The 15698-nt window shown below is 40.4% G+C and overlaps 1 long non-coding RNA gene across 1 annotated transcript; it reads right to left on the bottom strand.

Moving 5' to 3' along the window:
- Positions 1–1225: 1225 nt before the first annotated feature.
- Positions 1226–4439, bottom strand: LOC123082807 (uncharacterized). Its single transcript, XR_006439126.1, has 5 exons — positions 4233–4439; positions 4077–4162; positions 3645–3768; positions 1775–2008; positions 1226–1650 (listed from the first exon to the last, which is right to left on the bottom strand). It is a non-coding gene; the product is annotated as an uncharacterized lncRNA (long non-coding RNA).
- Between the last annotated feature and the right edge of the window lie 11259 nt (positions 4440–15698).

Below are 15698 nucleotides of genomic sequence, written 5' to 3'. Positions count from 1 at the left end.
AAAGAATCCATAGTGTGCCATACGAAAATCAACACAGCAAGAATACAGTTCTTTTTCTAACCCTTATGCCATATGAATAGTGTTAGTTATCTGGCAAATAAATAGCTCCTATTATTACTACTCCCTCCGTCCGGAAATACTTGTCACCGAAATGAATAAAAGGGGATGTATTTAGATGTATATTAGTTCTAGATACATTCCTTTTTATCTATTTTGATGACAAGTATTTTCAGACGGAGGGAGTACTCGCATAGTGAACATACTAAATAATCGTGTTAACAAATGACAATAGTTAAAAGTTGATAATGCAAAAGGAATGTGTTAACAAATGACAAAAGTTAAAAGTTGATAATGCAAAAGAAAACATGATTATAACACCTCTAGAATTAGTTTGGTAATGTTCACTGCAGCAAGACACAAAATTCATGTAGTTCTTGGTAGGCATAAGTTACCAGAGTCCGCAAACATGAGTAATCCAGTAAGCTAGCAATCAGCCAAATGTAGGGGCTGCCAACCAAATTTCTAAAATAATCGTTTTACTAACAGGGAAGCGACAATATACTTTGCTGTATATCCAAATATGCTTTAGGAGTCATCAGAAAAAATCTTGTATAATATTTGTATCCCTCTTAACAACAAGGAACAATCTTGGTACACGACATCTATCTGTTTATTATTCCAAGATACCAAGATACGGGAAGCATACTAAAAAGCAACGTCCTTGCACCAAAACAGCAGAAATAGTTTCTTGTAACAATTCATAATATGCTTTGCAATTTCCCCTGCACAAACAAAAGAACTATCTAAGCTTGTGGGTAGCAGGAGAACTCCGAAACAAAATCAGACCTACAATTTAAGTTCAGGGTCCCAATATAGTAGCTATTGATCACCCCATCAACAAGGCGCCATGATGTTCATGAGTTTTCTTTAGCATGCATTCAGAAATCACTGTTAGATACAAGATCATCACCTAACATCATCAATTAGCATGAGCTTTTGACCAATATGCAGCAGACTTAAACAAACAGATTATATAAAAGCAAAATTGACAGTCTGTTGAAGGTTTATACATCCAAGCAACAAATACAAGTAATAACACTCCAAAAGCTCTAGGCTATTATTTGATATAAGACCATTTTTTCGCAGCAAATACATAACATGAACCGATAAAAGAGGTAAATGTTTTAACATTATCACAGCACTAGGGCTATATTATTCCTTATTATGGAGTCGGAATCACTTGCCCATAAAAAGCCGTAAAGATTGATGTAATATTTTTCATCTAACATAAAAACCACCAATCCATCTTAGCAAGTACTCCAATAACGGGAAGTCAACTCTTGTGAGAAAGTAACTACTCAGTCACTCTATTTAGACTACATTAGCAGTCACTTCCAAAATTTCAGGAAAAATGTCACAGTCCAGAAAGTGCATCGAGTTTAACATGCCATTAAAGTGAACCGAGGTAACAAGTTCAGTTCCCAACCGTTTTAGGCATCTCGGATTTACACACAATCTACACATTTGCTCATCACACAAATTAGGAGGCAACAATAATGATATACCCATCAAGTTCACTGCAATCTTTTTATCCTACCTGAGATGTAGCCTGCAGGTGGACGTTGGATTCAAGGTTGCCTGGCCCCAGAACTGAAACAGTAGCAGGCAATTATGAGAGTTATTAACAAGAAAATAAATATGCATTGGTGGTTAAAGAAAATGTCGCAACAGATGGCCAGAGATAACAGTTACTACTATTGTTGAAATAACTTACAGTGGGACAATGCACAAGCTTGACTGTACACAAGAAATAAATAATATCTTGTTCTTCTTCCTCTGCACCGAACTCTCCCACGAGTTTATTCCTCCCTTCATTCCTCAGATATGCCCCAATTGTATTTAGAAAATGCACGAGGACATCCTCAATTTCCCAAAGGATGTCGCCTACTGAGCAGTACATGTAGACAATTATGTCCAAGCCTATCAGGCTATAAACTATTATGCTCAACTGAAAAAGCAAATATTGAAATAATAGTTATTTCAAATTTCTTTTATGTGCCCTGCACAAGGTTTTATAAGTCTGTATAATTAATCCATATACAAATAAACATATATTTAGTATTTCTATATGGTTGAGATCTAGGACATTGTTTACCAAAACTTCGTTACTATGATATGTTCTTCAAATGTGCCAAACATATAAGTTTTTTCCCACTCCCTACGGTTGTAAGGTCATGTGTTAACTAAAGATCGACAGTCAACACCAAATCTTTATGTCCATAAAATGCGAAAGGGACAACCTTTTTACTGATTAGTTTCAAAGTCAACTAACATGTATTGATGGTTTGTATGGAATATATATTTTAATTAAATTGTCTAGATAGATGTACACACCTCAAGAAAAATAGCAAGGAGAGCCTATAATCATCTGGTCTGAGCATCAGTATAGGTGTTGGCTAAGACGTGTTACCATAAAACCTATATTCTGTAAGAACATCATCATAAAGAGAGGTGATATCGCGCCATCCATACTTGATATATTAATCATAGAATAGGCTTTCTTCAAAACACAAATGCGAGTATCTTGAGATAGTTTCTCAAGATATGAAGAATGAGAATGGATCACAGTACATATATGCACACAGTAATAGCATTAAGTGTCAATAGCCACAGAGAAAAGAAAGAAGGGAATTGTCCATCATGTGGGTGATCATAGTGACGGAGATGTCGACAATGTGGGTGAGTGCCCTGCCCTATAACCTCAGCCTTGCTGATGAGTATATCTAGGTGCATCCAAAATATACATGATTATTTTTGTTTTGTGCTACATGGAAAGTGCATAGAGCTCATTTGCTTTGCCTCGTATGATTTAAAATTCTACATAATACTTCAATAGATGATAAACCTAAAGAATATGTTTTTGGTTATGTTAGTTGGAGGCTTTACTTAGAACGCATTTGTCAAAACATGTTGTGTTTCAGCTTTAATAATAACTAAATCATTGCTTCATGAATTCAGCTAACTCTACCGCAAATACCAGTTAAATTTCTCTTGATACGGGGTAACTAATTGAGCCATAGAAAAACAAAACTTGGAATGTCAAAAGGACGTAGACAGAGTCTATATAGATATCACGACACAACAAGATATAAAATAGGATGTAATAGTGACTATGCTTTATTTCTAGTAAAACTATCACAGAGAAAGAAAATTGTTGGACAAACAATCATCTCTTTTTCATATGTGATTGGACAAACAACCATATGTTTTCATGTGTAACAAAAACACTAATTACAACTCAAACGTTAAAAATTCTAATCAAGGCCCCCTTCCATACACAAAGGAACAAAACCACCAACATTTCCATGCACAAAGGAACAATAATGTTAGGCCCTACCTGAATCCAGACAAGGAACAAAAAAGCATATATTTACACCCCATCAAAAAACTAGCATGGAAACAAAGGAACTACAAAAATATAAAGCATAGAGAATTGTACATTTGGCCTTTACAAGAAAAGGAAAGCCTCATTGGCCAACCAGGGCAAGCAGAACATGGTGAGCCCCTAAACACAAATTGCCATGCAACCATACACCTAGCTCTGGAAAAGAAGATGCGTGGATAGGAGGAGAAGAGGGGTTGACCTGCAGATCCGTGAATGGAGACACGGGAGGGTGCTGATAGACGGTGTGCAGGCCCAACCCCGGCTTGCCGCTCAGCCGGCGGAGACGACATTGAGCCCTCAATGCATCGACGGCTTTGTGTTTGCTGTATGGAGCCGCAGAAAAAAGGAGATCAGAACTATGTATATATGGACATCTATGAGAGAGTGAACACTGGATGCAGAGGAGAAAATGGAACCAAATGGTGATCATTACTATTCAACTTGAAAGGAAGCACAGTTTATATCCATGATTTCCCTCTTGTGAAGCAAGCATCAAACATCACAGAAGCAATGAAATTGCACATTCAAATAGAACAATACATGACATGCTCCTGTGTCGAGAACAATTGCAAGTATTTTGTGCACATCACATCAGATTTGCAGGGGTAGCTCGAGAACGGATGGGGCTCACCACGTGTGGGGGTAGCAGGAGGAATAGGCAGAGCAGCCTTGAGGGCCCGTCCACCTGCAGAAGCAGCTTGTCCTCAGCGGAGCAACCTTCACATAAAACAAATGCAGGAATCAGAATAAGAGGAGATGAAGAAACAAAGAAGAGATTCATGCCCACCCAGAATAGTCAGAGATCCACCCAGAACAAAGACCATAATAAACTAAGAGCCTAATCAGGTTGTCATGGTTAAGAACATATATAGCAGAACAATTAATGATTGATGCTGCTAAATCAACAACCCAAAGCTGAAGCTTTTTTTGATACATGGCTGCTGGAAACATGCAAATACAATGAATTAGAGCATCTCCAACCGTTGGAGCCCCCAGGACAATCGTCGGGCCAAATATAGCACGTCCTGGGGGGCAAAACACCTTCGCCGAATGAAACACAAGGACGGTTTCCCAGCCGTTGGTGCCCCCAGGACAGTCGCCAGGCAAAAAGTGAATGAGTGGACCAGAAAAAATGATACATGGAGGAATATGATTGGCTGTTGCTTCCGCTGGCGCCCCCAACAGCCCCCCAGCGCGTTGGGTGTGGCCTGGGTTCGCCGGCACCTCTTTGAGATCTTGGGGGGCATGGCTGGGCCTTTTTTTGCCATTTTTAGCTCACCGGCAGAAGAAAAGGCGCCTGGGGGTGGCACTCGGGGGGGGGGGGGGGGGGCTGGAGATGCTCTTACTACTTGAATGAAGAGAAAGCATGTTTAATTACCGGGTGCATGGCATTGTAGTGGAGGAGAGCGTGGCGGTGTCGTGCCTTCTACTGAACCTGACGCATGATGGCGGTGTTGTGCCTTCTGCATCAAATGCAATTGGAGCAAACTTACTTGGTACTGTTATAATTGTTCAACATAGATACTTCAGCAGCACTCTGCCCTATTAATGAAACATGGACAAGGTCTTCTCATCAGAGCGACATGATGGACAAAGTTGGAACCAGTGGCGATGGGGTAACCTCACACACATCTTTCCATAATGCAATTCTGCAGACACAACCAAAGTATATTTACTATTTATTTTTGAGTCAATTGCACGGTTTAGTTTTATTTTGAGTCAATTGCACGGTTCAGTTTAGTCCAGAAAGTTACAAGTCGTGTTTGATGGTGGTTGACGAATCATCTACAAGCTGTGTATTTTATGTTGATTTCTTCCTATGAACATGGTAAAATGTCCACACCTCCCTGCATTGGCTCTCTCACGTTCACGGTAGGTTTAGTAGGGGGTTAAAAGGTGGCTCATTTCATCATACCATTTGTCTGAATTTCTGAACATCTAAACCATAGTGGTCATAACAACAGTTTGTTAACTCTAAAAGTTGAACATTGAATGTGACTGAATTTCCCCACAAAAGAAAAAGAACATGACTGAATTGAACTGAATTTTTTAACACTGAAATTTGCAATCACCACCAGGTTGTGTCCAGAAGTAGAAAGAGAGGGTGGTGCCTCGTCCACCTACAGCAGCAACAACAAAAGCTCCACCACCTCTTCCAGATCGGAGCAACTGCGCACAAAACAAACCAAGGAATCACAAGGAGGGAAGATGAAGAAACCGACAAGACAAGGGGTTTAGGTATCATGCGCACGCACCATAGTTGGAGATCTGTGGATGAGCTCGCCGGAGATGGCCTGCAGCAGGCGCGTACTTGGAGGGCCAGGGATTCGGGCCTCTCCTTCCATGGCTGTTGCCGGCCGGACCACCATGGCCGACCTCGAGGACGGTCGCGGATGAGGTCGATGACGAAGTGTCGATGGCCCTGTGGATCTGGGCGCTTCCTCACCTGGTCGCTCGATCCCTTCCATCCCCTCCCCTCCCCTTACCTTTCCTTGGTGACGGTGAACTCCAGGTCGGCCTCGGGCGCAGCCTTTGAGGAGGTCGTGCGCTTGCGCGAGGAGCCTCGCGATGGCTCGGCGGCCGAGGGCTGCGAGCTGGGCGGCGCCATATGGGATGCGTGCGGCTGGCTGGGGTTCCGGGAGAGGATTCAGATCAGGGGTGAGGGAGGAAGGAAGAGGACTTGCACTTCTTCCTGGCCATGGCTGGCTCAGCTACGGGAGAGGAACGGGGAGGGGATGGTGGCGCGGCTGCGGATGGTTGGCGGCAGCGGCGGCAGACGGGGAGGATGACTAGCGGCAGCGACTCTCTCCCGAGAGAGATGTGAGGGATAGAAAAATGAGGGAGGCACTCATTGGGGGAGGATGCAGCGAATCGGAAAAGGGCATAGATGCAAAATGACCAAAATGCCCTGGGTGGGGGACGTGAATTTCAGCAATGGCATGAGATCTTTTACCGCTGGACAGCGCCAATGGGCTACACCAGATGTGCCCCGGCCACCCCTTCATACCTGTTTGGTCAGATATTTGTGTCCGTGACTTCTACTAGCGGCCGGCCTGAAAGTTGAAGAAAAAGGAAAATTCAGAAAAAAGAATAAAAAAATTTGATGCAAAGTTTTGGCCAGCTAGCATCTTTTGAAAAATCTCTTTTGCTGTTCAGCCTGCTCTATTCATATAAGTGATAAGTGTTGGATTTTTTTGTCTGCTCTTGGTTGCCATACACTACGTTCATACCTCACTTATATCTAGCTACTTGGAGCTATTATATTTTCGTCAGTTCCCTCTCGCTTGATTCAGTATCTGGGCTTAGATTATTTTATCTCTTACTAGTCGACTATCAGCACTAGTTAGGAGTTTGAGCAATTATTCATCTTGCATTACTTTTAGCAAAATTGTGCCACCGATATTGTGAGTTGAGAAAACCTTCACCAAGCTCCACTTTCTATATTGTACCTTGTTCGGTGATTTGGCAATCACTATATCCAACTTTGATAACTTTTGAAGGCGCCAAAGGCCGACAACCACTGCAGCACGGTAAGATCTGGTAAGAGCTTGGTAATTGCTAGAGTGTTGAGAGAATTTTTCTGCCACCTCCAAGTAGTACTATAGAAACATTATACTTATTATTTTTGTTTTTGTGTGGTACTAACCATGGCAGATTCTAGAGCGGTTGACAGTTGGGGTGCATCTATTGTGGGAGATGACTTGCCATATATTGATAAAGATCACTCTTTCCCACCACAAAAGGTACGACGATCGTCACATGATATACATCATGGTAGAAACACACATCATCATGTTACCTCTTTGCCAAATTTTAAGGGTAAATATGACCCTGATTCATATATTGATTGGGAAATTGAGGTAGAAGAAATATTTGCTAGCCATGAACTTCCCAAGCATAAGAAAATAAATGTTGTCACTAAGATGTTTTTAGGTTTTGCTTCAGTTTGGTGGAGAAATTATTGCAGGAAAAATATTGATAATAGGCCTTCTACTTGGAAAGATTTAAAACTTGTTATGCGAGACCGATTTGTTCTTCATATCATGCCAGTGATTTGCTTTGAAAATTAAAACGTTTAGAACAAGACAATATCATTGTTGAAGAATATTATGACAATTTGTGTATTGCTTTGTTTCGTTCTGGCTTACAAGAATGCGAAGAAGATTTTCTGAATCGATTTTGGAAAGGTTTAAACCATGATATACAAGACATAATAATGCATGAAGACTATATTCTATCGATCATTTGTTTCGTCTTGCCTGTAAAGCTGAACAGAAATTAAGAGGACGCGTCTACATGACGAACAAGCGTGCGATGGAATCCCCATCAAAGAAGGTTACTTCCTCCCCTGCACCACCAACTATGATTGCACCACATGGATTTATGAGGCATCGTCACCGACCGTTCTTACTTCATGTGAGCGAGGCCTACAACACTAGTAGAAAATAGGGCTTTGGTCCAGGTCTGAAAAGGGCATTAATCCCGGTTTCCCTATGAACCGAGACTAATGGGTGCATCAATCTCGGTTCATAAAGCCAGGGCGTCAGCAGGGCCTCGGGGGCCATTGGTCCCGATTCGTCTGACCCCTTTGGTCACGCTTCCAGACACGAACCAGGACAAATGGGCCTCGCTCCTGGCCCACAACCTTTAATCCCGGTTGGTGGTTGGAATCGGGACCAAATGGGGTCCTTTAGTCCCGGTTCTAGCCACAAATCGGGACTAAAGAGAGGCCTATATATCCCCCTGCCCGCGAGCAGAGCAGTGCATTGCTCTATTTTTTGGCCGGCCGTGGGAGAGCTTTGTGGTGCTCTAGCTCACCTCCTATGCACATGAGGTGTTCGGTGAAATGTCCGAGACATACTTAAGCTTTCTCCTCTCGAAGCTCCTTGTCCAAACTCCATTTTCCTTAAGATTTGTCTAGGTTTGGCGGTCCATCCTGTCCCGTCCCCGTCCTCACCGCTGTCGATCGCCCGCGCCGATCTCGTCGCTGGCACCACCGTGGTGAGCCTCTTGTTCTTATCTTCTAAAAGAAAAAAGTTCTTACTTGTATGATTTAGATAGATACTTGTATAATTTTATTACTTTTATTATTTTTTGTTATCATATAGTGCGATGGTTTTGGTATCCGCCTCCGTCGGCCCTCGTCCTGTCTATGATTCCGATGTGGTATATATTATATTTTATAACTATTTTGTTCATTTAGTGTGTATGAAAATTATGCCGACCAACATGACATAGATGTTTTCATCAAGGAGGTATGTGAACCGGAAATTCCAACCGACCCTATTGTTGAGAGGTTAAATTTAGTTGAAGAAGAAAACAATTACCTGAAGAAAAAATTGAAAAGAATTAAGGAGGAGAAGATGGGATTGGAGTTGCATGTTGCGGATGTCGTCAATGATCACAAGATCAAGATGGATGCAATGCGCTTGAAGATTAGAAAGATTAGAAAATATGCCATTCATACCGAGGCTTGGCATCATTATGCCGTTGGATCAATTGTTACCTTAGTTGCGATTATGATCGCATTTGTTGTTGCATTGAAATGTTTTTACATTGTTTCAATGTATGGTTTAATTAGATGCTCTAGAGAGCTATATATATGTTGTTCAATGAGAACTATATATGTATGAACTTTATGTATTTATTTTTTCAGTAACAACATTTGATCACTACTGTACTTTGGTTTTAATGTGATGATGAACTTCTATTAATTTGGTCTTTTGTATTCATGCTATTCTGTAATGGTTTTTGACACACTTAATTATATATAATGCACGCAGATGAACCGGCAATGGATGTACGATGATGTTAACATCAGTCTGTTTATATTGAACTGATGATCATGTATTACTACTGAAGTCAAGCAATGAGGTCTAGGTTGTTGAAATTACATATTTGGCTCGGTTATAGTTTATTCCATTGCTTTTCTTTTTCCATGCCTTACTACTGAACTGAACTAAAGCACTTCTGTTTGAAAAATTACAAGGAGACTTCTACAGCCTACTAGCGTGTTCTAGCTTGCCGCTGATGTGTATTCATGCTGATGAAGCTTGCTTGCCTAGCTGCTAGACTGATTCTTGTTCTGTTATGGGTGCCGTGGTTATTTGAACTTTAATTGCAGCTACTATTACAGTGTGTGTGCATACATGACTAAAACTGTATGATGTGTGTGCCATGGTTACCTGAACTTCAATTCTAGCTACTATTCAAATCTAATACTAGCACGTACATGACTGGACTCGTACTACTGCGTACTAGTGTGCCATTTTGCTTATTCTTTCCTTGAACTTTGCATGCTCTCTATTCTTTCAGAGATATGTTCAAAGCTAGTTCCTCGGAGGTGTATTCTTTCATAGATAAGTTAAAGCTAGTTCTTTATTCTTTCAAAGATGTGTTATTTTCATACTTTCAGCTCACATGTAGCTTTTTTCAGTTCAATGGATTCCCAAAAGGAAAAAAACTGTGGATGGGTGATGAATCAACTTCCTGTACTGGTGTGCCGTGTGCATTGGACAACCCCGACCACCGGCACCACTGCTTCCCGACCTCCTGCTTGCATCACCATCTCCGGTGGGGCTCTGCCGCCGGAGCACCCTGGCTGTTCACAGCCACCACTCCAGGCCGTTCAACGCCACCACCCCAGGCCATTCATTGCTAGCAGCACCCTGGATCCCACCCCTCGCCCTAGGAGTTTTAGTTATCGAGTGAGTTTCAGTCCAACTTGAGCTTTCAGTACAACTTGAGCTCCCTGAGATGATCATATAATTAACTTCAAAATTACTACATGGTCCATGTATTTTACAGCAAGTCCATGTAGTACTACATGCGAAGTACAAAAATTACTGCTAGTGAGAGTTCATTTAAATCCTGGTCAGTTCATCTCCTCAAAACATATTTACTTCTGCTCTGCTCTGATCTTTCTCCTGAATTTTTGATGCTGCATCCTCTCTCTCATGATGTGATGTTGTTGCTCTCTCGTAGCTAAAACATGGTCCCAGAAACATCCTATAGCTGACCACAATCTGTAATTCTGAAACTACATGTTGTCCTGGTCCTTGAGCATCTTGCAGGCTGACGAAAAAAGTGCACTATCCCCGATCTCCTTCGTCTCCGTTGCCGGCCGGGGGACACCGCACGCCTGCGCTCCACACTCTCTGATCTTCAGCGACGACGCTCCCTACCCCTGGATGTCCCATTTTCTGGTTGTCTCCATGCCGCATACCACCCGCTTCATTATCCAGCCGGTGACTGACTTGCATCACCACTCTCCTATATTCTGATGCGCCCCGGTATCATCTTGTCTGGTCAACTTCATATAAGTTCAGCAAAAGGCTTCATATAAGTTCCATATAAGTTAGACAAGTTCATATAACTTCATATAAGTTCAGCAAAAGGCTCCCTTCCAGTGCCACTACTCTCCTACAAGCATGCTTCGGGTCAACGCATTCAAGCATGCTTCATATAACTTCATATAAGTTTGCTGAACTGAAATTTGTTTCAGTTCAATTTCATTGCTGCTTCATGCACTAATGCCCATGTGAAAATCTGAAAGTACACTCAGTTTAGTTTTCGTATTGTATTTCAGTTCAAATTTCAAATTCTATTCCAGTTCAATTCTTGTTTTGTTACACACTTGCTGAACATAAAGCTTGCTGATCTGAAGGTAGCGTATGAGTCTAAAGGAAATTCGGAGTGCAGCAATCTGGGCTTGATGGTTTACCGAATGGAAGCTTGCTTTCGCATACATTTACTTTTCACTATCTTAATTCCAAAGAGTTTGCCTAATGTGTTGACCTCCAAAGTTGTAGTGCTGCCTACCAATGAAAGATTGTATGTGCTCAAAACTTGTGCCTTGCAATTTGTGATACTTAATTCGTATTGTGAATTGTTAATTTTGTAATATCCGTGCACTGTCCACCATCTTGATCTTGAGTCTGGAGGAAATTAGAGGAATTTGTGATTAGTAGGACTTCTATTGACAAAGGCTGGTTATAATTATAGTTCACTTCAGCTTTGAATGAGTTCTAGCACGATTACTATTAGGAGAAAGCTATTTTTTGTTCGAGTTTTCTATTCACCTACTCTTAGGGGCATACGCATAACTGCATTTCAAGATACTAGCACTTGCTACATACGCAATTTGTTCGATTTGCAAAAAACTGACAGTACATATGTAGAGGGATGGGTTTACACGAGAGTAGTATGTTCTTTATAAGGAAAATTACAGTCACTAATAAAAAATTAAGGATACTTCTGCTTTTGTTCACGACCTCCATGCCGATACTATGAGTCGTACTCCTATGAAAATAATTAAATTATTATTACATACAACACCTACGATAAATTGTCTGGCTCAACTACTCAAACTTGAACCTGCAAGATGCTCTTTCTTTCTTTTGGCAGAACCTCTACTTCAAGTAATGTTTTGTTCATCCATATAAACAATTCCACACACTATTTAGATAACGAAATATGTATATGGCAACCGTGTGGCAGATTGCGAAACTGCCACACGCATCCAATGTCATCAATTCTCTCCCGCTTGTGCCTTCCTAATTTTCGTAATCGTCATTTATGGCCCCACATGCCTTCTCAATTTTGAGCAAAAATAATGCTTAGACTAGGATTTGATCTCTGGTCTGCAGGTAATTAACAAAGGGAGCTAACCACCTCACCTATGATACTCATTGTTGAACATTCTAAGGGTAATACTGTTTTTGACATGTTTTTGCCTTTAATACTTTAGCAACTTTTTGTTTCAAGCATCGTGGTAACTTTGATCATTGTGAATAAATTTGTTGAACCCGCCCTCCGGTAATTTCTGTAAATAGTACGATAACATTCACGCCATAGACCTGATAATTTAGATACAAACATCGTGGTAACTTTAACCATTGGGGACAACAAATGTGAAAAGATACCTGATAGTTTATGTGTAAATAGATGGTAATATACGCAGCGCACATCTAATAACGGAGGTAGAAGCACCATGGTAACTTTGACCGTAGGGAATTTTTTTAAGATACTCCGGTAACTTCTGTGTAAATAGCACGGTAGTATACCTCCCTCCCCTGGCATTTTTATGTGTAAATAGTATGAAAACATATGCACTGCGATAACTAAACACCATGATAAATTTTTGACCCATGGGGGGGTGGAATTTGTTGCTGAAACATATCCTTGATAAATTTTATGTAAATAGCATGATATTTTAAGCACTACGGGCTTGATAGGTTACCTAGAATCACCATGATAACTTTTTACCTCGGGAAAAAGTTGTTCAAAACATCCCCAATAATTTTTGTGTAAATAACATGATAATATAAGCACCGCATAACCGATAACTTGCAATATAAACATGATGATAACTTTTTTACCAAAGGAAAATATATAAGTTGTTAAAAAAATACACTTGCCTCGCGCGTGGGCCTCTTGGATGAACACAACACATGGCGTGCCACGAGAAAGTCACATAATGTTTAGTGTCACGAGGGGCACACGTGCTATAGGCATGTTAAGTTACGCAAAAACATCATGGTAATTTTTGACCTATGAGAAAAGCTACCGAAACACACCCAGGTTTTTAGGTGCAAGTACCATGATAATATACGAACCGTAGACCTGGTAACTCATGTACAATCCCCCATGGTAACTTTGACCGGGGGGAGGTTGATGTACATATACCCTGATAACTTATGTGTAAGTACCACGGTATTTTGCACATCGAAGACCTTATAACTTGTGTACAAAACATAGTGGTAACTTTGAAAGGGTCTAGTTGTTGAAGCATAGTACCTGATACGTTCCATGTAAATAGTACGGTAAGCTATGCAACACAGGCCTAATAACTTTCATATGAATATCATGGTAACTTTGTCCTGAGGAGAGATCATGTGGTAGACGTGAAGAAGTGGCAGTTTTCTCGGGGGTAAGCTCCCGAGATGTGCGGGAGAAGCGGGTTTCTCAGGCGAGCCTGCGGGGTAATTTGGGAAGAGGCGGGGTCAAAGAACGAGGGATCGTATGGTACTTTAAAATGAAAGAAATAGAGGTGTGGCAGTTTTCCTTATATGGCACACGTGTGCCAAATATCACAGTCCTTTAGATAAATAGGTTGTTCCTTTCTTTCTTTGGCACTCTGTATTTTCTTTTAAAACCCTCTACTCCCAACAATGATTTAGAAAAAGCTTGAAGTAGATGTTACAACAGGTTTGAGCAGATGTTTAGTACATGTACCAACGCGTCGCCTTGGCAGCCATCGCTACTCCTACTGCCGGCGAGGTCATCTCTGGTTTCGTTTTCCTTAACACTCAGTAAGGGAAATGATTGTTTAACTTCAAATCTCTTTGGACTGATAGTTGAAGTTTTTCGTATAGAAGGTTCAGAAAGTTTTGTTCCTTAAAATGCACATATTTTGAGTACACCATTGTTATGTATTTCTGAATTTGCTCTTGTGTAACAGTTCAACATGTGTTATGTCATCAATTCATAATGAAAAAAGCGGGAATAGTTCAAAACATGTGTGTTAAAAAACAGAACAGTATAGATAAACTTTCATATCAGTTCGATGGAATAAATCACATCAGTTCTGACTTGGATCGGCTGTTGCCTACAATGCATTGAAAGTAAAAATTTGAATCAAATCAATCCAGTTGTTCTATATTGGCTTAATGTTTTCGTATCTTTATCTTATTGATGATGCTCTGAACTGAACAAGAGTGCTGGGTAATAAGTGTGCCTTTGGTTTAATACTAAAAGATATGTTCGCTGACTTATAGTAGCAAAGTCTCATGAAAGTGCATGTTTGGTGGCTTCAATTAATTTTAAGCTTGCATGCAGGATGGTGGCAGTCGTGGCGCAGATTGGACAAAGAAAAAGAGGAAAGCCGTCTAAAAAACTGAACATTTTTTCATGTTTCTCTCTAGCTGAATGAAGCTAGACTGATGTACTACATTTCATCTCTCTGCACAGCAGGTTCATGTACATCGACGAGAGGAGTTCATAATATATATCAAACAAAAATATAGTTCAGGTACAGAGGGAGTTTGATGCCTATATATGCATGTAGGGAGGTTCTCTCACTTTCCATGCGGGTGGAGAAGTATAATGGGATGAAATGCATATGTATATGACTCGTGCTATGTTTAGCAAGTTGCTGCCTGATGCCTATTTTTAATTCTCTACTAGTTTGGTGTCTAAAACCTTTTGTATAGTTTGTGCTTTTGCTTTTTGTATGCTTTTTTCGAAATGAAAGAGGACAAAATAGCTGCAAAATTTAGGGGTACATATATAATTTTTTCGTGCTTATGAGAACTGATTTTTTGCTGTTTGGTATTCAGAATAACAGGGAAAGAAAGGATTACATTTCCTGAGAGCTACAAATCATAGTAGTTCATTAGTACATATCCACCTAAGCCCGTTCAACGATGTAAGCCATGCAAGTCCAAAAAGAAATGGACAAAACAATGGTGGTAGTGAGAAGAATAGAGTCCGTTCAATGATGTAAGCCACGTAAGTTCGAATGGATTCACATCAGTACAAACTCGAGAGGTCATGTATTACCGTCGAGAGCAAGTTCAAAAGGATTCACATCAGTACAAACTCGAGAGGACATGTATTACGGTCCAGAGTATATTCTTCAGTTTACCAAGAAATTCATGTATTACTATCCATAAAGTATGTATAACTATTGCTACTCTTCCCCAATTCAATGTACATATAGAAACAATTCAAATATATGTTAAGAAAAACAATTTGGTTCTAAGTTATATAGTGATTCAATACACAAAAAATTGTGGCGGTTCGGCAAAACGATTCATATCAGTACAAACTCCATAGGTCACAAGTTCAGAGGACAAAAATTTAGCAAAAGAAAAAAAACGGTGTGATTTACCAATAAAATTTTGAGGAAGTTCGCAGAACAAAACAACATAAATCCGGAGATCCTGGCACTGACAAGAATGCTCAGTATAAAAATGAACAAAGCTCCGTTCGTACTATCAATTGCGAACAAATGATGAAACAAATGCTCAGTACAAACCAACACATATCTTAGTTCGTACTATCATTTGCGAACAATTGATGAAACAATTTTCAGTAAAAAAATAGAGTAAAGCCTAGTCTGTGAAAAAACGCTCAGTACAACCCCATACGGACATCAGTTCAAGTACTCTTTTTTCGTAACCTTTCAAAATTACTCTTTGAAGAATACATTAGTACAAACACACACGAAGATCAGTACAAGTACTCTATT

The sequence above is a fragment of the Triticum aestivum genome, chromosome 4A, assembly GCF_018294505.1.
Source record: "Triticum aestivum cultivar Chinese Spring chromosome 4A, IWGSC CS RefSeq v2.1, whole genome shotgun sequence".
NCBI classification, from domain to species: domain Eukaryota; kingdom Viridiplantae; phylum Streptophyta; class Magnoliopsida; order Poales; family Poaceae; genus Triticum; species Triticum aestivum.
The sequence above is the reverse complement of the archived record's forward strand: the minus strand, read 5'-3'. Positions and strand labels throughout refer to the sequence as shown.